Source organism: Cuculus canorus, chromosome 2, assembly GCF_017976375.1.
Source record: "Cuculus canorus isolate bCucCan1 chromosome 2, bCucCan1.pri, whole genome shotgun sequence".
NCBI lineage: Eukaryota > Metazoa > Chordata > Aves > Cuculiformes > Cuculidae > Cuculus > Cuculus canorus.
This window is the reverse complement of record NC_071402.1, coordinates 70,356,002-70,379,610: the sequence shown is the minus strand read 5'-3', so window position 1 is coordinate 70,379,610 and position 23,609 is coordinate 70,356,002. Positions and strand designations below refer to the sequence as shown.

At 38.8% G+C, this 23,609-nt stretch overlaps 1 protein-coding gene across 2 annotated transcripts in view; it reads right to left on the bottom strand.

Moving 5' to 3' along the window:
- The window catches only part of GALNT1 (polypeptide N-acetylgalactosaminyltransferase 1), a 90,797-nt gene extending 67,447 nt beyond the window's left edge, over positions 1–23,350 (bottom strand). The window contains exon 1 of one of the 2 annotated variants that reach the window (XM_054059351.1): positions 23,239–23,350. The gene's annotated coding sequence lies outside the window, so the exon portion shown is untranslated. Of the gene's footprint in view, positions 1–23,051; positions 23,167–23,238 lie in introns of those variants that run through there. The other variant, XM_054059350.1, reaches the window with a different exon arrangement.
- Positions 23,351–23,609: the final 259 nt, after the last annotated feature.

The window sequence follows — 23,609 nt, the reverse complement described above, 5'->3', positions numbered from 1 at the left end:
ACTTTAACTTTACAACAGACCAGAAGGCTTAACTCTGCGTGCCCTTCAGATTATACCATTGTTTATTCATGTCAATACATATACACACCTCTTCTTTCTGAACAACGCATCATTGTTAACTCTCATTTTATAGTCCATGGCTTATCCTGTGTCAGGGTAGTGAATGGAGTGCCAGGAAAGATGGGGAACAACTATTACAGTTATTTTCACCTAAATATAAAGCATTTGGCTTATTCTTCTAAATCACATCCTACTTTTTCAGGCCGTCTTTTGAACATACAAGATTCTTCTGAATTGCCTTCCCAGCTTTGCGTACCTGCATTTATTCCCAAACACCTCTTGCCTTTAGATTTCGTAACGGTATACTAGTCCATTACCTAGTTCACGAACAAGAACAATAAGCTGAAACAACTACACAAAATCCCATACAATATGCTTTCCCTTGATTGAAGTGAAAGACTGAAACATAAAACTCTGCTCCTGATAACCTAATGATTTTACATACACTCTAAAATAGTTTTTTTTTTTTATCTAGGCCATGTTTCCTTAGCCTGCTCTGTAAGCATGTGGCTTTCTCCAGTTCACAAGCTTCCTGCTGTAGAGGAAGTTAGACTGGCTTGATAATGCATTTCTGATCTTCAGAATAAGTGTTCCAAATTTCCTTCCCTAAACTGCATGCTCGGTGAGAGGACTCTCTTGCCTGTAACTACATCTCTTCGCTATATTTCTAGTTGAGCTGGATTTTCCATTATATCCCGTCAAGAACAAAACTTAAGGCACAGTATGCACACAGAACTGGCTGGTGTTTTTCTCATGGCTCTGACTGAAAACAAAAGCCACTTTAGCCCCAAACAGGCAAAAGAAACCAAGGCGAAGATGATGCACTATGCTTTTTTGGGGTTTTTTTTTGGCGTAAATCCTAAGTATCCTAGAAAAAAGTAACGACTTACACACACCGCTGACACAGACAGGCAAGTGGGTTTTGATACCTGGACATCAGAAACAGAATACATAGCTGAATAAGAACAAGAAAGTATCCGCTGCAACAGTACCTATGAGTATTTAGAGTAAGGATACAAGTAGGCATTAGCTTCCAATGTGCCGAACCATGGTACGCTGCTATACAATTTAAACTGAAGACTACTTCTGCTTTAAACTGTGCATACAAATAGCCTATAAACATCAAATGAAACTGTCAGAGAGAGAACTTTGGAATCCAAACAGCTTCTGTTGAAAAGAAACACTCACATCTGAGTATTTCAGAGGATGAAAGTTAGATGAGACTATTCTAGGCCGAGACCTCCCTTACCAATGGTTTTTACTGTCTTTTCATTATACTTCTTTACCACCACCTACATGTGATGCCATCGCATGCACCAGGCTCGCTGCACAGTGAGTGCCTTAGCTTTCATATATAGCTTTCATACCTAACAATAAAGAAAGATTTTTGGAAAGTTGACTTTTCAGGAGAATCCAATACTCTGAGCTTTTATTTAAACCTAAACAAAGTTTACCCAGTCATTCTGACATGCTGACCAGATACATAGCCACAATGTCTGTAGAATGCAAAACACAATTGTCTCATAATCAAGTGTCTATACTGAACAGCCTCAGTATTTGCATTTCCATTTCTCAGAGAACTTCCTTCCGACACATTTAGTGATAATAATCGCAGTGATCATGCAGAGCTACTTATGCACAAAAATGTCTATTCCTAATCGTTATTCTTTATCCCACTTACCACTTTCACCTCTTTCTAAACATAAAATCATACAGTCACTCCATACGAAGTCACACACTACCTTCCCAGTCTGTACAGTCGTTTGTTTATTCAGTGACACACTTCCCCATGCACACAAAATCATACAGCTGCCATAAAGTACATAACCAACTCCATTATATCAGCTTATCTTTCTACTACCTCAATCCAGTAGTATGACCCTGCACATGGTCAGAAACATCAGAGCAATGGAGTGAACAGGAAATTATAAAAAGGAGAGAAAATTATTATCCTGCCATGAAAATCCAGAGAACAAAGATTTGCAACACAGAAAACCACATCTTCTAACCCACTGGTCTTGAAGTGACCAACACTACATAAAAAATGCAGAGAGTACAACAAAACCACTACGGAAAAACCATAATTTTCCATGGCTTCATATTATGCAGAAAGACAGCAAGGGAAATCGTCATTTGAACAAATCTTTCTTAATGGAGACAATCCAAAGATTTTTTTTTTCCCCCTGCATGCAATTTGTCAGAAAATAATAATAAGGTTCCTCAGCATCATTTACAATACAATCAGCAAAAGCATAAACACAGGTACATTTCTTATAAGTATAAAGTACATAATGTTATCATGTTATGTCCACAAAACTTATAAAAAATTGTTAAGGTAACAATTATTTCAATCAAGCTGACATCTGAAGTGTATGCCCTCATGTTTCTTAGCCTTCGTGAACACGTTATTCACCAACCAAGCAGTGATTCTGGCAGGTACAGCAACGCTAATCACATAACAGTGCCCTCCTCTCCCAGCCTGCCCCCTTCTGTTGCCTAGGGGAGCAAAGCAACACAAGCCAGCACTAGGGACAAAAAGCGATTGAACCCATAGGGGTTTTTACGTAAATACTATTTTTAGAAGTCAACTGTAAAATGCTTCCCCTGCCAAATCAAGACTAAAGCAAAGCTCGTTTTCACTTTGCTTGAGAGTACTACACTGCTGGAAAGCACCAGAAAAAAATAAAACTACAAAAACATCTACTGCTCTCAACAGTAAAGGTCATACTGTCATATTCAGCATCATTACTAAATCTTTTTGGACTGTAAGAAATAGATTTTTCATAATTCAAACAGTACCTACACAAAATTGCACAACTTGGAAAAAGACAAAAGCTATCTTTCATAACCTCACAACTGCTCTCCAGAAAGACAAAACCCCCAAATTATTTGTTAATCAGCAGCAGCACTAAAAGTCTGTAAAGACGATGGAAGCATTTAACTATCAAGACTCAAAAACATTAATAAAGTAATGAGCAAAACCAGTTTATTTTGATAGTATTAATATGCAGTCTTAAGTATGAGCATGGAGCACCAATGGTCCGAGCATGCTTGCCTTCAATGGGACTATCAACAAAGGGTTGCGTGTTGACTGCAGTGAGCTGGCAGACGTCCTCTGCCCCTTCTCTTCAGCCACCAGGAAACACTATCCTCATTGTTTCACAAGTATGCAAAGCAACCAGCACTACTTCATATGGAGGATGTGACCCACAGTGCAAAATGCATTAAACACTGCACGGCTCCTTTGGTAGACAAAGACTTCACTATGAAGAAACCCAGAAGTCAAGAAAATGAGACTCAGTGTCAACTACATGTTATCTGTTTGTTTTGCTTGTTTGTAAAGAGTGGGCAATTTAGTCTTTCAGTAATATTTCTATTGTAATGAGCTACTGAAAACCTGAAGATGGAGCTGTACTTCCCTCTCAGAATCTCCATCTTCCTATCCTGTTCCACAATGTTTCAAACTCCAGTCTTGCCTTCTCTCCCTCTGCTTGTGAAAGCTCAGTTGGGACCAACAGCAAATGCACACCTCTGACATTACAGACAACACAGTCTGTATACAAAGCACTAACTTTGGACATCACTGACAACTCTTCACCACAAGTCACACAAAGCTCAGAAGACATCAAATAATTATCGCTTACAATAATAGCCTGAGTAGTCATCTTCCTTAAAAAAAAACCACATGAATATGAGAACAGCCTTAAATCAAGCAGCAGCAAGTAGGCAGAATCATTCAGCTCCCTCCAGTATGCCAAATCGCATTAACCCAGCCACCTATATAGATGAGTGCATGTGCACATGTGCACAGGTACATACACAAAGTGTATTTCTTCACTTAGTTATGAGCATGGCTCAACTTCCACTTACAGAGTACTGTTCTTTGCTAGAAAAGGTGTACGTGACATTTAACACTTGCAAACAAACACAGGATCCCTTCAACTGAGGAAGACTATGCTTTCTGTTTAACCTTTTGTTAACCTCTCCCTCACTCAGAGAAGAGTCGAAGTTCATAGACCTATTGAGGAAAAGAAATTCTATTTAATTACGAATACAAAAGAGTTAAACAGATTACATTAAAACAAATCACAGATGCCCTTAAATGTTCAGTAAAATTGCATGCCTCATGATGATCAATGCTTTCTTCAACAGTGAATAGAGAGCCTCAGGAAAGCTGCCTGCTATATTTTCAGCTGTAATACTCCATTGAATAATCTGTAACCTCTCATTTTCTGATCTGATTAAAAACAGAAACACACCACACCACCACAACATCTCTACTCCCTCCCCCCAAAAAAACCCAACCCCAAAACAGCAGGAAAGCTTTTAGGAGGGAGGGTGTAGGAGCACAGTTTTAATAAAAACGTATGAGTTATCGTCATAACCAGTTTCTCCATTTCCATTATTTTTTAATGGAACTACAGAGAGCGAGATAACTACAAATATTTTCCATTATCTCAGATGATCAGAGGGATGAAAAATCACGCACATTCAAATACGCTGCTTTAATGGTGCTTAAAAGATCACCTCAGTCTTCCACAAGCCAAGAAAGCAGTTTGCAAGTGGCAACAGGCAACTGTGGGGTAATAAAACTGCAGTGACTCTGTGCTATACACAGAGGAAGGAAACTACAGAACTGTTCTACTACTGACCAACTGATTTGCTTTCTTTGGTGATCACACAGAGCAATATAGTGTGCCCTATAGCATATTACTTAAAGTAAGAAAAGCAGGAGGGGAAGATATCTAAGTAAGATCCTAAGACTTGCCATTCACAACAGGCAATTCTTGAAATAAATCAAATGGTAAATTTGTAAAAGAAAATGTCAAATTTACACAATGCTTCAACATTTACAAAGGATCTCAATGATATAATATTTTCTTGTGAAGATAATAAACAAAGTGCTAAGTGGTAGAGAGTCCCCAAAGTAAAACCACTGCTCTACACATTCAATTATGCCTGTTTAGACACTGAGAAATCATTTCTTTCAGGACTTTGCCATAAGAAACAGTCTACTACTCAGCTCTGTACTTGCATTGTGAAAGAAATATAAATATTAGGACTCCCTGCTCTAAACCAAATAAACTATGGCTGTATACAGAGATAAAAAGTCTGTTTATATATTTCCTAACTTAGGAACCAAATGTAACCATAAAAAAGCCTCACAAATCAAAAGAAAATGTTCTTTTAGAAGTAGTAATTAGCACTTGTTAATCAATTATCAAAATGAGAAAATTGCATTACTGTCCACAATCTTTTACAAAGCCCTATATTATCACATATTACAACATTAATATTTCCATTACTCAGTGGCGGACTAAAGACAGCTGTCTAGGATGTGAACAAGCATATCACAACTCCGAAGTCCAAAATAACACATCACTTATTAGGAGGACTTTAACTGGTGGAATAGTAAATTTACAGCACAAAAAAGTAAACCCTTAGAAAAAAACTTAGCCTAGGGCACGGCAATAATACGCAGAACCGCCATTAGGAAAAGAAGTCTGGCCTCGGGAGTCAGTTCTTTGGAAATATTAATGCCCTATTTAAAACAAAAATTTTGTGGCAAGGGAAATAAATGGAAGTGAAGAGGGAATGGTTTGCTGCCTTCTGCCAGATTTAACGCATTTCAGTAAGACTGTCTTGTCAGTGTCAACAGGAGAAAATGTACCCTAAAACAACAAACTGCTTGAGTGAGCATATGTCTTCATACACAAATACTAACCCTCCCACAGAAATTCTAGTTTCGGATATCTTCATCTGCCTCCAGGCAAAGCGCTGCTGCTTGCAACAGTATCTGAAATTTGGCTGAGCTGACAAATGACTATCATTTCTCATTTGCAAGAGCAGGAAGATCGCTTTAAAAAAATAATTTTTTTTCCATTCTTTGAAGTAGAAACATGCAGGCATCTTCTGGCTTCAGGTGAGATAATGGTCCCTATTTCAGGAAGTTTTGTTTACCACAAAGGAACACAGAAAACATTACATTATCAAGTTTCCAAAATAATGGATTCGGTTAGTAATACCAATCCCAAATTCTTTCTTGTCCCTTTCTGAAAATTGGTAACAGGTAGTCCCTTTCTGTAAAAGCAGTAACCAGAAACCAAATACTGAGCACTATTAACACTGTCATAACAAGAATGAGGCAAGTGCAACAATAAACCAACCAATTAGCTTTTAAAAAAAATGCACTGCTGTTCCAATGCCGCTGTTGGCAACGCAGCAATCGAGCAAACAGTTTCCTAAATCAGGCTGCAAGTCTTAAGGCTTCTTCCAAGAAACCTCCTGCTTTGCTTAGTTTACTAATTGCTGAGCCAGTTGGCTTTTTACAGTGCCTTTTTTTTTTTACTAGCACAAACTTAGAAGATACTTCAGTATGCTTTTTACATATACATCATGCCTAAATTCAAGTGAAAAAGGAAAAAAACCCAAGAATATTGAAAATCAGTATTGCAGTTCAAGGAACGCATACCAACCCCCAATCCCTAAGCATTTGCTTCTATCCACACACTCCTTTCTGACAACATCATATTTGGGTACGGGTTAGAGCTAATTTAGCACAGAAGCGTACTGCAATCCAGAAAATTTTGCTACCTATTTCACAATACATGCCCAAGGAAGGGAAAGAATGGCCAGGAAAAGATTGTTTACTTCATTAGCAAACTGGCATGCTCATGAAGCTAACAACCTGATTCTGAAAATTTTGATATTTGCCATTGTCTTTATTCTAAATTTCAACAGGCCTTTTATGAGGTAAGTATGTCTTCTGTTTTCTCTAATTGTTTGGTTTTCAGTTATTCTGTAACTGTTTTCCACCACAATTTAAACATCTCTTTAGCAGCTCCAGAGGACCAGGAACATTGTGAATTACATAATAACATCATGAGCGAAGGATTATTAATCTGATACCTGGCAGACTGCTTCAGGATCTGAGAAGCTTTCACTAATGGAAATCTCCATCAACTATTCAGATATAAATTGAACTATTTAGCATCTTCAGTAACTGAAGACATCAGTTGTATGCACTCTTCCTTCCTTAAAATAGTTGGCTGGTTAAGGGTTGAGAAATTATTCTTGTTTGAATATTCTACAAAGGGATGAAGCCGGAGGCTCAACCTAGGGTACACCAAAAGTTTAGTAGCAATATGAAAACACAGAGTGTTTAAGTTTCTAATCAACTTCTAAACCCAAAGTTACTAAAGATAAAATAGTGTAACAAGCAGGATAGGTACTTGCTATTTTGAAAGGAAGGTCAGGATATAGAAAGAACTACAACTTACTTCAGAATAACATCTGTACATTTTATTCAATAGCAGGTATGCTATACTACAGAACACTTCAGCAATCACCAACGCAAAAAAGGCACCTTTTAAGAATAGTTAAAAGACAATAAAAATACGAAATTACTACTTCTGTTCAATCAACACTTAACTGTTCTTATTCCTTTAGAATGATGGGAAAAATCTTTGGAAGTAATATACTGCCATAAACCACATAAGCCAAAATGTTTAACTTGACACCAAGAAAAGCCAGCAGGAAGCTCTCAACATTTTTGCTCACCTCATGATAGGCCAAAATAGAGCCTCCCAAGTCATTCAGCTTTCAGCTCAACTATTTGACAAAGTCACACCCTTAGCAAACCACTTCTTAACACTGGCTCGTGTGGAAAGTATCAACTTTTTTGTATATGTTAGGAAACGCACTATGATTTTTAAAGACTCAAATCCAATTCATCATTAGCAACTGAACTAGAGAAGCACTGCAGTTTGAGAAAAGCATTTTGAAGTCCTTCCCCTGCAATTGAAAACTTGAGGCTTGCAATCAACTCCCTGTAATGTTCCCATCAAAACAGAAGACTATCCAACTGTCAAAATACCTAAGCTGGATTTCCATGGTATGATACATGAACATTCGGCTTCAAATTACTTTGATATAAAATTAATAAGAAACAACTTATAAGTAGCAGCTCAAGTGCTTCATAAGCTTCAAAAGAATAGCAAATGCTGAGAACAGTTATTTGCTTTGCAAGCTGAAGTGTTCCACAGACCAAGTATACTCAAACTACTGATTTCTCAGCATCACTCTTAGATTTGCACCAAAAGCATTCCACACTTCCAGAAACTAAGTTATAAATAAACTCTAAATAAAAAGATGATGACTTAAACATGACCCTTTTAGAAAAATCCTTATCAACTTTCCATATTCATGAAAAATTTAAATACAGAATGGAAAATGCAATTTGATTTCTCTGTACCATAACAACAATATTCTGCTTACTCATCAAGAATGAGTATTGAAAACAGTTTGCAAAAGACTAAATGTTCAGTGCTACCTTCAGCACATGTAGGTAAAAGAAACTACAACAATTTAGACAGCAGGTAAATTTAACTTCTTATATAACTATCTTGTCTATCTACTTCGGACTACCATGTAATGTTTTGTTCAAGGAATGTCACACATTATCCAAACACATCAACTGTCTTGTCCAACTCCTCAACAATTATTTCAACATAACCCAGGGCTATAACAGTATGCCTTAAGCTGTAAATTGAAGCAGACGGTATGACTATTTTACATTTTACTGGCATATATAAATCTTCGTATTTCTTGCAAAAATCCCTCAGTATTTTCCTGATAAACATAGCTTACCCTCCTTCATCTGAATTATATCAACATCTCTACATTTCAAAGCAATTTTTTTTTTTTTCAGTTTTTATGTTTGCATTTCCAGAAAGCACAACCAAGCACAAAAAGGAAACTAAGTCCTAATTCAACAGTAAACTTCTACTCTTTTCGAAGTCAAGAGGGGCTGGAAGGAAGAAGATCAAACTAACCATTTCCTACCTGAAATTGGCTAGACAGGCTAATCATGCTAGACAAAACTTTCACCTGCCAATAGGTAGATTCTCCCTCTCAATACTTCTGCATTTGGATTTGCAAACTGTCTTTTACCAATTAGCTTGCTATACAACCGTAAATGTCACTATTTGACAAAAGAACTAGTGAGATACTACTTATCCATTTAAATATTTTTGCTATCTTCTAGGGCAAGACGCTTACATTTTATTCTCTCTTGTCAACTCTTCTGTTGTCCTCTTGTACTGGTTTTTATCTGCCCATTTCCTGTCTGATTCTACTCTGATACCCCAATGCACACCCTTAGGGAATGCATTGACTAGGAGACTCTCCAATGCTGCTTGTACCACTGTAAACTGAAAAAATGGAAAGAGGAACATCATTGCTTCCCTCACACTGCCCAGTACAGCAGTCCAGAGAAGGCTGGAGATCACAGCTTTAGTTTGATCAACAGGATCTTGTACCAGAGTTCTTATTTCAAAGCTGTTCAGATGCTGCCCAAGCCTTTAATTCTGACCCACCCTTAACTTCTAATCATTAAAAGATGCTTGGTAACATTGCTTATGCCACCCAGTCCCAAATTTCCTCAGTCTCAAACATATTCTCTTTGAGGCAATCTACTTCTTTTGAAACAGCCTTCAACAAAGCAATGTCTTATCATCAAATTATCATCAAGCAGAGGTCTAGCCTGTGACCATTTACCGCTTATATACTTACTGAAATAACTACAAGCTGAGGAGTCAAGAGTATAGTATTTCATTACTGTCACCTCCTCATATCTTGAAAAAGCTTTGAAAGGTACATCAATGACCCATGAACATTGCCAGATACACAAGAAGTTTGAATGTAACAGAATGTATTACATTACACCTAGTTTGCAACATTTTGTTATTGTGCTAAAAAAAAAATTTAAAAAAAAAAAAAAGGAAAAAAGAAGATCTGCCTAATAGGGATTGCTGAACATAAACGCATAATTCAGATACCATTAACAACAGATAAAAAAAAATAGGTAGAATACACCTAAAGACAACCTATGCTTTTTCCAATTATTTATTCATTTGAAGGCTTGAAACAATCAACCCTTTGGATTATCTTTCTTGATGCCAAGGAGATTGTTATGTACTATACATGGAAATAGACAATTGGGGTGAAAAAATGGAGTGAAAGTATTAGGTAAAAACAATGCAAAAAATATATCCACGCTTACATTAACATTTCACTTGTTATTATCAAGTCCTTAAAATCATATCATCTAGTGGCATTCAAACAGGAAAGTGAGAGAATATCATCATAAATGGTTATATTCTTAGTTGTAGTTTAAGAAGGTAAGACTTTCCTAGTAGTTTCTGGAACAGTACAGTGTAGATAGAATGCATGTCCACCAAAGAAACTAGGTCACAACTAAATATCCAACAACTGAATCTGACTGAGCAGACAGTTGCTTTACCAATTCCCTCACACCACACTCCTGTGCAAGTAGCTGTCACAGTTAAGAAATAAGCCTCAGTTTTCTCAATGCATGAAGGTATTCAGTTTAATTTTAGTGTAGAAAATACTAGCATGAAGACAGTGAATTGAGCTTCTTTATTCCTTTCCTCATAGTATTCAGAAAGTAAATAAACTAGTTATCACACAGCCTAATTACATCAGCTTCAATACTTTACATATATGAACAATACATTGTTTTCTTCATCTTGTCTGCAGTCTTTCCAGCTGTTGTTTTTTTCAAAAGAACAGGACATAGCACACCTATAAAACAGCCACTTTACAAGCTAATTTTGTTTTCTGTAAGCAGATTTCAAATAATTCCCTTTAAAAAAAAAAAAAAAAACAAAACCAAAAACCTAAACCCTACATTCAGTAAATTCAGATTGAAAAGTTCATAAGTGAACTGTGGAAACCTTGTGTCAACGAGAAGAAACATGATCAACTACTCAGTAATGAAAGCAAAGTGGTTTAACTTTTACCACCGTGTTCTTCTAAAAAACTACCCTGTGGTAGCAGCTGGTTACTTTTCTATCATTTAAAAGGAATAGCTACTGTAGGAGCTGAAAAATGTCTGACAGAATGTCAAAGCTTAGAAATAAATTACAGTATATCTTCAAGCAGTCCTTGCTAAAACAAGTTATCTGGCTTTGTGGAAAGCAGAACTTGTGGCCTAATCTCCCATAGATTTCAGTGAACTTGCTGCTGCTGCCCCTTACTTCTTCTTTACTCTTTCACCCCCAAAACACCGATTCCCTATATGATACTATTATATCTTCCCTATATCTCTTAAATACTAAATCAGCAAGAGGTATCACATGCTAGGGTTTGTTCCATGGTTTAGATACGCCATCTGGTTGGGCAAAACCATGGCTCACTAGTGAAGTGACAGTCTAGAAAAATACCAGGCAACTGTTGAGCTCTTTAGTGGCGTTTCTTCCTCAGCACCAATTTTCTACAAACTTATGCCAACTTGTAATATTTTGAGGAATTCTGCCCATTGACTGTGATTAAAAACAGCCTAAAAATTGGGGGTAGGGGACATGTCGGGGAAGAGTGATGGGAGGGCTGCAAGTGAACAGAGAAGGAGATCAAACTGTGTCAAAAAGCAACTCTTCCCCTCCTGACAAAGCTACTTTTTGATGCCTGGCCAGGGCAAGAATACACCTAAAAACCATATCAGCTTTTATAATATTGCCTACCAGAGGCCATGATGTTACAATGTATTTGACATATGAGGAGAAAGCACACAAACTACAGGCAGAGAACAGAACTCCAGCCAGTGTTGGTACAGCAAGGGAAATGCCCCTTCCATCACTAAGACTGCACATTTGATCATACAGATGCAGCCAAAGCAAGTGCCTTCAAGCTTTTTCAGATGTCCTTCAAACTTCCTGTGTATAAAAGTTTTGGTTTTAACTTTCCTCTCTCCTGAAAGAGCTATGTAAAAAAAAAAAAAAAAAAAAGTTTATTTATAACACTATTAATCATTCTTTTTGAAGCTAAACAGACAACAGTATTTCTTCTATAAACTTTCATTTACAGTCGATACAAAGATTTTCAGACATATACACAGTTTTAAGATAGAAATCTCTTAAATTTTCCCTAGTATATATACAGTTGATTTCATAAACTTGGAGGTTTTTCAGTAAGCATTTAAACTTTTATAAATAAACACTTTTTTTTCCCCCTCCATCTGAAACAAACGGTTTTTGGAAAAGGAAGATATTTAAACAACAGCTTGCATAAGACTGGCTAAAATTTCTTGTGTCTGAAAGTGACTGCTCAGCCCATGAGAAGACCCATGATGCCAAAGCAGTAGCAGTTCCAGCCACTGAAAAGCCAAGCAAATCCCTTTCTTCCAAACCTGAGGACTCAGATTTGTAAATCTTTAAACAGCGTTTCTCATTTGGGCCAGTTTGTTCATTTTCTCTTCAATATGCCCAGACATAAATAGATTTCAATTTACTTCAAAGATGTCTCTTTTCTCTTAGAGAAGCACTGTCTACCTCTCCTGACATATCCTAGTTTTATCCTTTTATGTAATGGTTTAATACCTTGCTAAAACACAAAGGAACTCTTTATGTTAATAAAAATGCACCGAAATATCACTACTAAATTAAATTATGTCAAAAACTCACATGCAAAGAAAAACACAAGACCCCATGCCTTTTCTGAATACTCTCCAAGTACCAGTACAGTAAAATGAGTCAATAAGTTGACTTTGAGGCAATTTTCTTTTTTTCTGAAACACTTGAGTTACACTAAAAAAAAGATGATTTTCTGAAAAAAGTTGAACTTCACTTTCAGACAACCAGGTCTCCAAGACATGTAAAACCAAATTACTAGCAATTTCTGTAATTTTGATTTCTTTCAGATACACTTCTCCACTCCAACTTTTGAATCATTACTGCATCCTTCTGCATATAAATTAATGACACACCCAAACACCCACTACACACCCAAACAAATGGAAGAAATGGAGAAAAACTGTAGAAAACCCAAGCTGGTCTGCTACAACAGTAATTGATAAGAGCTTTTTAAAACTAACAATTAGCAAGCATGTTCCAAGTGACAGATACAGAAGCAAACAGTCTCTTAGAATAACAAGAAATTGTTCTTGTTCCTGCTCCATAGAAATAGACTGTACAGCTCATCCCTGCAGATGGAAGTGGTAGTGAATCATAATTTCATTAGCCTCCACAACAAAAGAAGGTTTGATTATAAGAAAGTTTGTATCAAATATTTTTACAGCCTCAGAGCTGATAATTTAGAAAGGTCAAACATTTGATTTGGAAATCAGTGCCTGGCTTGCATGCTATTTAAGTCTGGGCTCTTCTGCATAGAAGTGAAAACAAAAAAGGCCTGCTCATTCTGAAAACCATCCCACTGTGGATTCTTTGTTTAAAACCGCTAGTGATCCAAACTAGTGGATTAGTGCAAACTAGTGACCGCAACTCAGTGCTATTCAATTCTACCGCAAAACCATGAGGTATGCTATAAAAAAATAAAAAGCTTTGTTTTCCTGGCAGAGGCAGATACGTTTCACGAAGTTTTCAACAAAGAGGAAAATGTGGTTAAAAAGAGTCCTTAGATGTCTTTGAAATATACATAACACTCATGAAATATAGAGAAACCATTGTTTCAGCTCTAAGAAGTTCTTACTGTGTTTGGGAAAGCACAGTTTTGGGCGGCAGGGGGAAGAAGGAATAGTCATGACAGTCTAAAACTGCATAAGGAGTCTTTGATATAAGCCAAAGCAAGAAAATTACATATTATTGTACTTCTGTGAATCAGATCACAGCTGAGATTGGGACAATTGGTTTCTTGCACACAGCAGATTTCAAACATTAACTGTTTGCAGAAGTGTGATTAGCTTTCCTGGACATGGAGAAACAAAATAAAAGATGTGATTTGACAACTATGCAAAATCCAGAAAGAACTAAAAGAAAGAAACACAAGGAAGGAAGGAAAGGAAAGAAAACATAACTTCAAGAAACAAGGGGCTTGGTTTTCTAGGGTTTCTTTTTTAAAGATTTACAAACTCAGTATACAACATTACTTGGTTTCTTTTGGGCACTGGTTACGTTATATTATTGAAAATTAACTACATAACTAGAAAGTTTTTATGATTTAGAACTGCAGTGCAAAATCAGATATGTAGCCTGACAAACATATCTTAATAAAGAAAAGTTTTGTGCTGGGTCTGCGTAAACAAGGTAAACACTGCTTTTAAGTGCTTTTACCAGTTCCGGTTACTCACTAGACTCCTAAAATTGTTTATGGTTTTTTAACAGTTTTTCATTTGATGAGATGACAACCTAGCAGAATGTGAATAATATTATGAAACCAAACCTGAATTTGTAATATAAAAGAAAAAAAAAACAACTGACTTAACTGTACCATACTCCTTTTGAATATACAAGTTAAGATTTTTCAGATGCTTTTATCAGAGTAACTGTGACTCTGCTGTTCCACGGTTAGGTGTCTTTCTTCCAACTGCGCTTTTACAAGGATTGATGGATTGTTTAATATTTTCTACAGGAGTCTGTTAGTGTGACTGGACAGTCATGATACCAAGTTTTGCCTCATTCTTTTAAAATTCTGTATAACAAAGTAGTATTTCAACTACAAACATACAAATTATTTTAGACTTGATAAAATATTAATGCAGGTTCCAGCAATTCAATGAATCTATTCACAGGCAAACATCAAAAACAGATTTTAGAGCATGTAAAACCTATAAGGACCACTTTTTTGTAAAGCTATACTACTGATACTTTTTAAGCTCTCAGCACATTAGAATTATTTTGTAGGCTATATTATCAACCATTTACTCACGAACTCCGCACAGCTGAAGCAGTCCTTAAGGCTGATGTTGATATACACATAAACACTTTGAAGATATTTTAGCCTAATGTTCATAAAACCTGTGATGCTATACATTAAAACCAATCTGAAGCTGAAAAAGCACCCCATTTCTTACAAGTATGTCATCTAACACATCAGCAGCTGCCCCATTCTCCTCTGCTTCAGAGGGGAACTTGATTTCTTTATTCTTTGTAAAAGCTCATGTGCATCCTTCCCGCCACATTATTCTCCCTATTCACTTCAGTGCCCAAATAAACCATAGTAGAAGTTGAAGGGACCACTGAGCAGCTTGGAGTTGTTTTCCCACAGCTATCTTGGACCACATTTCCAAAATGTTACCAGTCTGTTCTTCTAAGAGGCCAGATACTTAGGTTAAAGCTAAACAGCAGGGAAATGCAAGTTTAACTTATTGCACTTTCCTATCCTGTCTGTAACCCTTTTAATACACAAACAGCACTTGGAGCAAGGGGTAAATCGTGATAAGAAGCTAAAGTCCTTTCAAAGTTTGTAAGAAAGTACAAAGGGTGCATAATTTTTAACCAGCATTAAGGCTACTGAAGGTGGTATTGCACTTTCCTAGTCCCTAAAGTTACTGAACTCAATGGCTTTGTATTTTTCATGCAGTTGCTGAGACTTTCAGCTCACGCAAATAAACCACAAAATCAAATATTCAGAAATGTCAGCCTGAAAAAGGATTTCAATTTTAGAACCTCTTTGCAGGCAGAGTGTCTTAAGGGGTTAGTTTCATTTTTCTTGAAGTACATATTTCAAATAAACTTACTTAAACTGTAGTACCTCTGTGGTACTTTGGGAAGGTTAATATTTGTACTTTTATGTGTACATGTCCGCACTATCTCCAGAATTTGAAAACTGAAAACAAGATAGGTTTACTTAACTATTAGTAACTGAAGTACCTATATTTCTTAAACTTCTCATCAGTGAGCCTTGAACAAAAAATTGCAGGAGTACATTGCAAAAAGGGTGAACAAAGTCACATACTACTTGCAATGGTAGATTTTTTTGGCTACTTGAAGTATACCTGTTAACCCAAGCGTCTCTTTAGAACTAGACTGCTCCCTTACACTGTCTTCAACCATTTTGCAAAGATAAAGATAGGAGATATTAATTTTACAGAATCACAGAATCACCAGGTTGGAAAGGACCCACTGGATCATAGAGTCCAACCATTCCTAACACTCCCTACACCATGTCCCTCAGCACTTCATCCACCCGTTCCTTAAACACCTCCAGGGAAGGTGACTCGACCACCTCCCTGGGCAGCCTGTTCCAGTGCCCAATTACTCCTCCTGTGAAGAATTTTTTTCTGATATCCAACCCGAACCTCCCCTGACGGAGCTTCAGGCCATTCCCTCTAGTCCTGCCCCCTGTCACTTGGGAGAAGAGGCCAGCTCCCTCCTCTCCACAACCTCCTTTCAGGTAGTTGTAGAGAGTAATAAGGTCTCCCCTCAGCCTCCTCTTCTCCAGGCTAAACAACCACAGCTCTCTCAGCCGCTCCTCGTAAGACTTGTTCTCCAGACCCTTCACCAGCTTCGTTGCTCTTCTCTGGACACGCTCCAGAGCCTCAACATCCTTCTTGTGGTGAGGGGTCCAGAACTGAACACAGTATTCGAGGTGCGGTCTCACCAGTGCCGAGTATAGAGGGAGAATAACCTCCCTGGACCTGCTGGTGACCCCATTTCTGATACAAGCCAAGATGCCGTTGGCCTTCTTGGCCACCTGGGCACACTGCTGGCTCATGTTCAGTCGGCTGTCAACCAGCACCCCCAGGTCCTTCTCTTCCGTGCAGCTCTCCAGCCACTCTTCCCCCAGTCTGTAGCACTGCATAGGGTTAGTCACATCATACTACAGACAATGGAGTTTAAAATCACAAAGTAGTCTGGGAAAAAAAAAATCTGTGAAAACGAGTCCTTAACTTCTTTACAACAGTCACTAACTCACAAACTAGATATTCAAAGTTGTATCCTAATCAGCAGAAATTGAAGTAATTTCTTACATAAGTACTGCCTGGAGACAATAGTCAAAGCTGAGTTTTGCATCTAGAATTAGGATTCAGCTTCTGTGTTTGAAAAGTGTACCATTCCCAATTACCGTGAGTACACAATGAACCAAAAATTAAATAAACCATTAGTTCAATTTTAACATAAATGAGTCCTTTAAGATACTTAAAAAAATGCCCCATACGTGAGTGTTCCCTCTTCCCTGTATTTAATGCAGAAACATCATGAACAAGATATGCACGTAAGAGTTCAGACTCTTCTTAGTGCTCAATTATTCATAATAGTAATCACACTGATGAATGTCACACAGAGCAAAAGCACAACTCTGACCAAGCCTATTTTTCACCTACAACTAATTTGCACCGGGATCATCTGAAGATTCAGAAGCCTATTGTGGTTCTGGCTTTTTTAATTATTATTATTTTTTTTAAAAGCATCACCTAGCCCTGTTAAGAACTGACCACAGGAAATTACATATGCTTGTTGCTCACTTCTGGCTGTGGAGAGAGACAGCTTTATGCTTGGTCTCAGTCCTCACTCATCCTCGTTAAACTCATTTCAGAACAATGTTGCGGAGACATCCAATTAAGACCAGTAATAAATAACTCTTCCTCTTTACAGAAGTCCATGGTCACTTGATCAATTTTTCGTTCTGCTTTTCAGTCAGTTTCTTCATTCATACACGTTATGAGTACTTCCAGATTTCTACACACTGACAATTGATTCCAACCTGTTACAAATATTCCCATCCCTTGGTCTGTTCCTCACAGAACCCTACAAAAACCCCAAATTTGCTTCCCTTTCCCCAGAAGAATCCTAGCATTACCATTTGCCTTTTAATTTTCAGTGTAATTCTGGCTACCATTCACAATCTGCATTAATGCATCACTAGCATACAGACTGCAGGCAAAAATGGCATAGAAAAGATAAGACAACAATGACCTATGGCTACAGAAAAGTAAACGAATTCAGATTCAAGTTCTTCAACCTCTGTTGGCCTTCGTCATGTTGTGCTTGTTGAATGAGGTTTGTATTCCTGTCTCCTGTAAAACTACTTTATGCAAGATATTTATGCAGTGTGATATTATCGTAATTCCTGTGGCTGACACGAAGCATCAGCTGAAGCTCTGAAGTCTATTCTGATGTACTGTAAAAGAAAAAAAAAAAGTCACAGAACATGACATACCCTCTCACTTGCCTGTAACAAGTTCTCACAGGCAACTAGGACGTCGAATATAGTCCTGATTCAATTGTTCCACATAAATGGGATGACAAATTTTGTCATATGACTTCACTTACACATCAGGCATTCTCTTATGTGAAGAAATATCAGAATGAATGAAAATAATACCTCACCTCATTACAAAGAAATACTGTTTGTACAAAAAAAATGCTAGGAGTTTATCTACAGTGAGAAACATAATCAGAAAAATCCTAGACTCTCTACCACTCGCACAGATTAACCCATAGTACCACTAGTGAAAATAAAGCAAACTTTCCAAAATATTTATAATAAGACCTTGGCTTGCAATTTAGAGGACAAAGTTATAAAAAACAACGCAAGTGTTATGGAACAGGAGAGCAGTTCACATGTTCTGCCTCCAAAGGATGCTAACGCTCTTTCAGCGAGATAGCAGAACACTGAGCTATCTTATCTTTTGGATAAGTTTTCTAACAGAATAAAGTTTCTGAAAGTTGATACCAGCATGGCATAAGTGAAAAATAAGTATAAAAACACCCTCCTCAACTAGGAATGAATTTCCCAGCAACTGTATATCAGCTGGTACCCGTTTGAACTTCCACAGCAGCAAAATGCTGCTGCTGCTTTATTCTGTTCCTCACAAGCAGTAATTCCTCAGAGGAGGACAGACACAAATGTTTGAAGGATCATCAGATTATGGAGAATAGCACCTACAACACAAATAGTGTTCGATATCCCCACCTGCATATCTCCCTTAAATGCTGGGAAAGATCTGATAATAAAGAAAAAAATACACGAGCTGAAACTATCAATGAGAGTTACAGTGGTCACTGAACACTGACGCCAGTGAAAAGGCTCAATTACAAAGCTCTGACTACCGAGGACAACTCTCTAATTCCACAGAAATGAAGCTGAATACTCCAATATCAAAAACCAAATACCTTGGTAGAAAAAAAATAAACCTCTAAAGCCACTTCACAACCAAATTTCATACCACAGTTGCCTACCACTTAAAGGCAGAAGAGGAGAAAAAAAAAAATTCTCGTGGGTATGTTTAATGATTAAAAATAAGGCAATGGATCACAGAAGCAAGGGTGGCAAGTGATTTCAAGAGAATCTAGGGAGACCACCTTGCCAAAGGTACCTTCTCTTAACTGACCAGGTTTGACACATTTGCTTTCAGTGACAACTGAGGGATACCAGCTAGACATACTTTCCTACCTTGACTGCTCAGTTCCATCGGCCCTTCAAACAAAGGCACAAGAAATCAGTCATACACCCTACAAGAAACTACAAACCACTTGCACAAGGCTAGGGCTTTAGAACTCAAGTTAATTCTCTTTAGCTGATTATAACCAGACCTTTACGTGAACCTGATAAGAATGCCTCAATGAGTTAGGAGTTACTACAACAGTACATGCACAACATACTTATGCAGTGCTCAAAGTCACAAGCTTCTAATCTAGCCAAAAGTAAACCTCCCTTAAGGATCTTCGTATTTCATAGTGTAAAATCATACTTAAGCAATCAAAAAGTGAATAATAGAGCAGTTAGCCAGCTCTTTAATACATTAGCTAAAAGTATATCAATTCCATTGATTTTTATGATGGGCTGTTTTCACATAATGGACTCATCTCGCTACAGAGACTGTAAAAGGGAAATACTGCTTTGCCAGAATTTGTGGAAGGTGGTGTTGAAAAGCATACAGTTAAAACATTTTATTTGGAGATGTTAAATTTAGAATACTACTGTCAAGAACAGATTCGGTGCTAAAAGTTGAGTAAAAGCCACGATTACAACACTGCAGATTTATTTTGCAGATTTCAGTTATATTTCACTTTAAATGTTTTGTATTATTCCTAACTAAGAAACCGGAAGCTTGGACTACGAGTCAAACTTCAATATGGCAAAAGGTTAACAGCAGGATACTTCGAGGATCCATAAAGAAAGCCACATTTAAAGGCACTATTTAATGATCTGGAAGAGAAAGTAGAAAAGTAAAGTGTTAGGTAGATTAGTCAAGTACAGGAGACCAAAAAAGTAACCAACTGGGAGCTAATAAACCATAAGGTACAGGTAACAGTGGCAGATAAAATTCGATGTTAATAAAAGCAGAATTTCACTGGAAGTTAAAGATGGAGTTACCAGCACGGTCAGCAACCTTCTAAATTAAGTAGGCCTAGAATAAATAAGAGGATTACAAGTACCCCTGTGGAACTCAAGGAAGATCTCTGTTCAATATGAGAACATAGCTGTTGAAAAATTAGAAGTATCAGGATTCAAAAGCAGCAGTGGCAAGCACTAACAAAACTGTGAGATGTTCATATAAAACCAGTGCTTCCTGCTTAATCATTACCTGGAAAGGGCTGCTGCAGCAGGTGTCTAAAAAAATTTGCATAGAGAAAATTTGAAATGAATATGAAGAATCACAAAGCAATACAGTTAGACTAAGCAATGTGAACAAAAGGGAAATAATTTACACTTCAAAAATTAAGATACTGCTCAGTGGAACTGGGAAGTATACAGTTCAGAGGAATGCTTTTTTTGATACAACCCATAATTAAGAATTCAATATAATTTCTAGTATAACTTTATAACAAAGAATGTGCAAACAGTCAAAGAAGGGCAGAAAACTGGACTGGCATGAGAAACATCACATTTAAGGACCAAAGTCTCATATCACAGTAGAAGTACATCTGCCTCCTGTAACAGTTCTTGTATCTGCCACAAGCTATTCATCTAGATGAGCTCCAAATAAGCTCCATTGCCACAATTTCAATGCTAAAATCACCCTGTTGGCCGTGCAAGGGGGGCACGCACACCAGAAACACTACTTTCCAAATGCACTTTAAAAATCAAGATCCTGGAGAGAATGCAAAATATACACTATAACTTAGCCTAAAGAACAGCACTACAGACTTCCAGATTTTGGTTAGTAAGATAAATGAACAAAATTCTTGATAAAGTGATAGGTTTATAAGTATGAAACAACACCATTCTCAAAAGCATTACTTCCAAGTGCTAAAATGTGTTTTACTGCGTCTTCTTAAAAAACAAAAAACACATTCTATTTCAACTTGTAGGCCAGTCCTTTTCTTTGTAAACACTGTGGGCTCCCAGTGCAGGTTAACATGTCTCTAGAGGTGGGTTTTCCACTTCCACATAGAAGACACTTAAAGAAGTAGACTGGGGAGGGCTTCAGTGCAAAGATCATACCATTTTCATCCTGTGAATCAAAGTTTTGTGCTAGGTGGATAGTCCAAGACCTATGTGCACTAAAAAAAAAAAACCAAACAAAAAAGCCCTACTAAAAATATTAAATGCATAAATCTGTCAAGAATCGCTTGCCTCTTGAACTAAACATAATGTAAATTGCATTCAAATGACTTAAGTATTTGGAAGTACTCTATTTTTAGATGAGTGTTCCTGGAGCTACTTTTTGTTCACATCCCAAAGACAAACATCACTTCTGCGACAGAAGAAAGAAAAATATTTAACAAGTTTAGAGTAATATATATTTTACCAACATGTATGCAACAAAGAAAGGACAGCAGGTTACTATTTCACTGAAGCAGCAATTTGGCACTGCAATTTATTTTAAATTGCCTCCATTCTTTTTCTGTATAGCTTATTCCTGAACTCATTTGAGCAAATGCAGCTTGAGATGATGGGGGGGGGGGGGGGGGGGGGAGGAATTTTTGTACAAAAGTGAAACAGTACCACCTCACCACTAGGATATGCAATGACTGTCACACTGTATTTTTAAACATTTCTGTGACTTTCATTAGTGCCTTTGAAATGCCCTGTTCCTACAGGAACAAGGTATCCTCACTCACCCAGCTTACAATTCTGAAAAGCGAGGCAGCATCCAATAACCGTGCAAGTGTTATCATTATCACCTTGATCTCAAGGGTGGCTTGCATGTGGTGCCCTTGACAGGCACTGTTTGTATCATTTTTCTGAAGATGACCAGGCTGCCACAATCTCCCTCTCAACAATCATTTGAGGACCGTTTCTCCCTGATGATCAGCTTTACAGATATGGTAAAGCCTGATAAAATGCAGCAGATACAAATTCAAAGTGCTAGCAATACCTCTTAAAAAGACCAACATCACAGGAGGACATGGACTAAATTCCCAGTCACAGAAAACGAATCTGGCACCAGAAAGTGAAACGCTGTCCCCAATATAAGCAATCCTTTGTATTGACAAGAAAAACAGGTTCTGTGGTGTTCCAAGAGTCCAGAGTAGCATGATCTTCACTGCTTTTGTAAAGGAGCAGAGTCAGAGCAGCAGTGTATAAAAATATATGGTTAGCTACATAGTTTTGGTTTGCACAGCTGTTGGCTACGTTAATTTACAGTTCATGTAGTGCCAACATCATTTATATAAACAGAAGAGGCTGGTTCAACTGCTGTTCATCGCCATAAAAGTTATTTCTCTCAGCAGCCGCCGCACAAAAAGACAGTTTCTATTTCAGTATTTCACCCTGCAAATTTATAAAGTGGCAAGTTCTGGAGACTGCTAAAAGCCAGCAGGACCTGAGGAAACTTAATAATAAAGGGGAAAGGGTGGTGAGGTGGCGGCGGGGCAGAGGGATGAGCGACACATACACACACTTCTGCTTTCTGGGAGTGGAAGGAGGTAGCTGCCCTCCGTTAACACGGGTAAAGTCACATGAAAACTAAGTTGCTGCAGGCAGCGCCTCGGAGGGAGAGCCTCGGCTTCCCCCGACCCTCTTTTAGCTTTATGAATTAAAACGGAAATAAAATACGGCTGATCCGGATTCCAGCAGATAAAAGTCTAGAAACACGAGTCACGCGTTACATAATAACCACGGAGCGATCGACCCCGCCGTGACAGCGGCGCAGGGCAGAGCCGGGGATGCCGCCCCTGCGAGCACCGACACGGCCGTCCCCGCACCCCCTCCCTCCGCTCTTCCCGGCAGGGAGCGACCCGCGGGGCGGCTGCGAGGCAGCGCCCGGCCTCGCGCAGGAGAGCGAGGAGCCGCTGCCCCGCTCGGCGCTTCCCGCAGCCCCGTGGCGGGGCGCCCGCACTCACCTCGGCGCGATCCGGGCGCCGCTGTCACCGGGCGAACCCCCACCCCACCCCCCCGGGGCGGCGGGATGCGGGGCTAGAGCCGACGACCGAGCCCCGAGCCCAGGGTGCCACAGCTCCGCGGAACCGCCGCCTCACAGCCTGCAGCGCCCCGACAGCGCCTGCTCCGCCTGCCCCGCGCCCCGCTTACCGCCCGCTCTCCCGCGCCCTCCTCAGCGCCGCGGCTCCATCACTGGCGCGGGGGACGCTCCCCGCCCCTCTCCCCGCGCCCCCGGGGCGGAGCCGCCCCGCCCCGCCGCGGCCCCGGATGTGCGGGCGGGGGACCCCGCGCTGAGCGTGTTCTCGTCATCTCCCCTCCTCCCCCCCGCGCTGCGTCTTGGTACTGCCCACTCTCATTAAAACCAGTGTCCTCGGATCCCTCTTATTCCCAGTCGGGGGGGGGAGGGGGGGAGAGGTTGGTAGGTTCAAATCAAACGCGTGGGTAGGTGGGAGCGAGCGCCGCTAGCTGAGCCCGTGGTGCGCGGGGATGCGAGAAGGGGATGCGGCTCCGCGTGGGGTTTG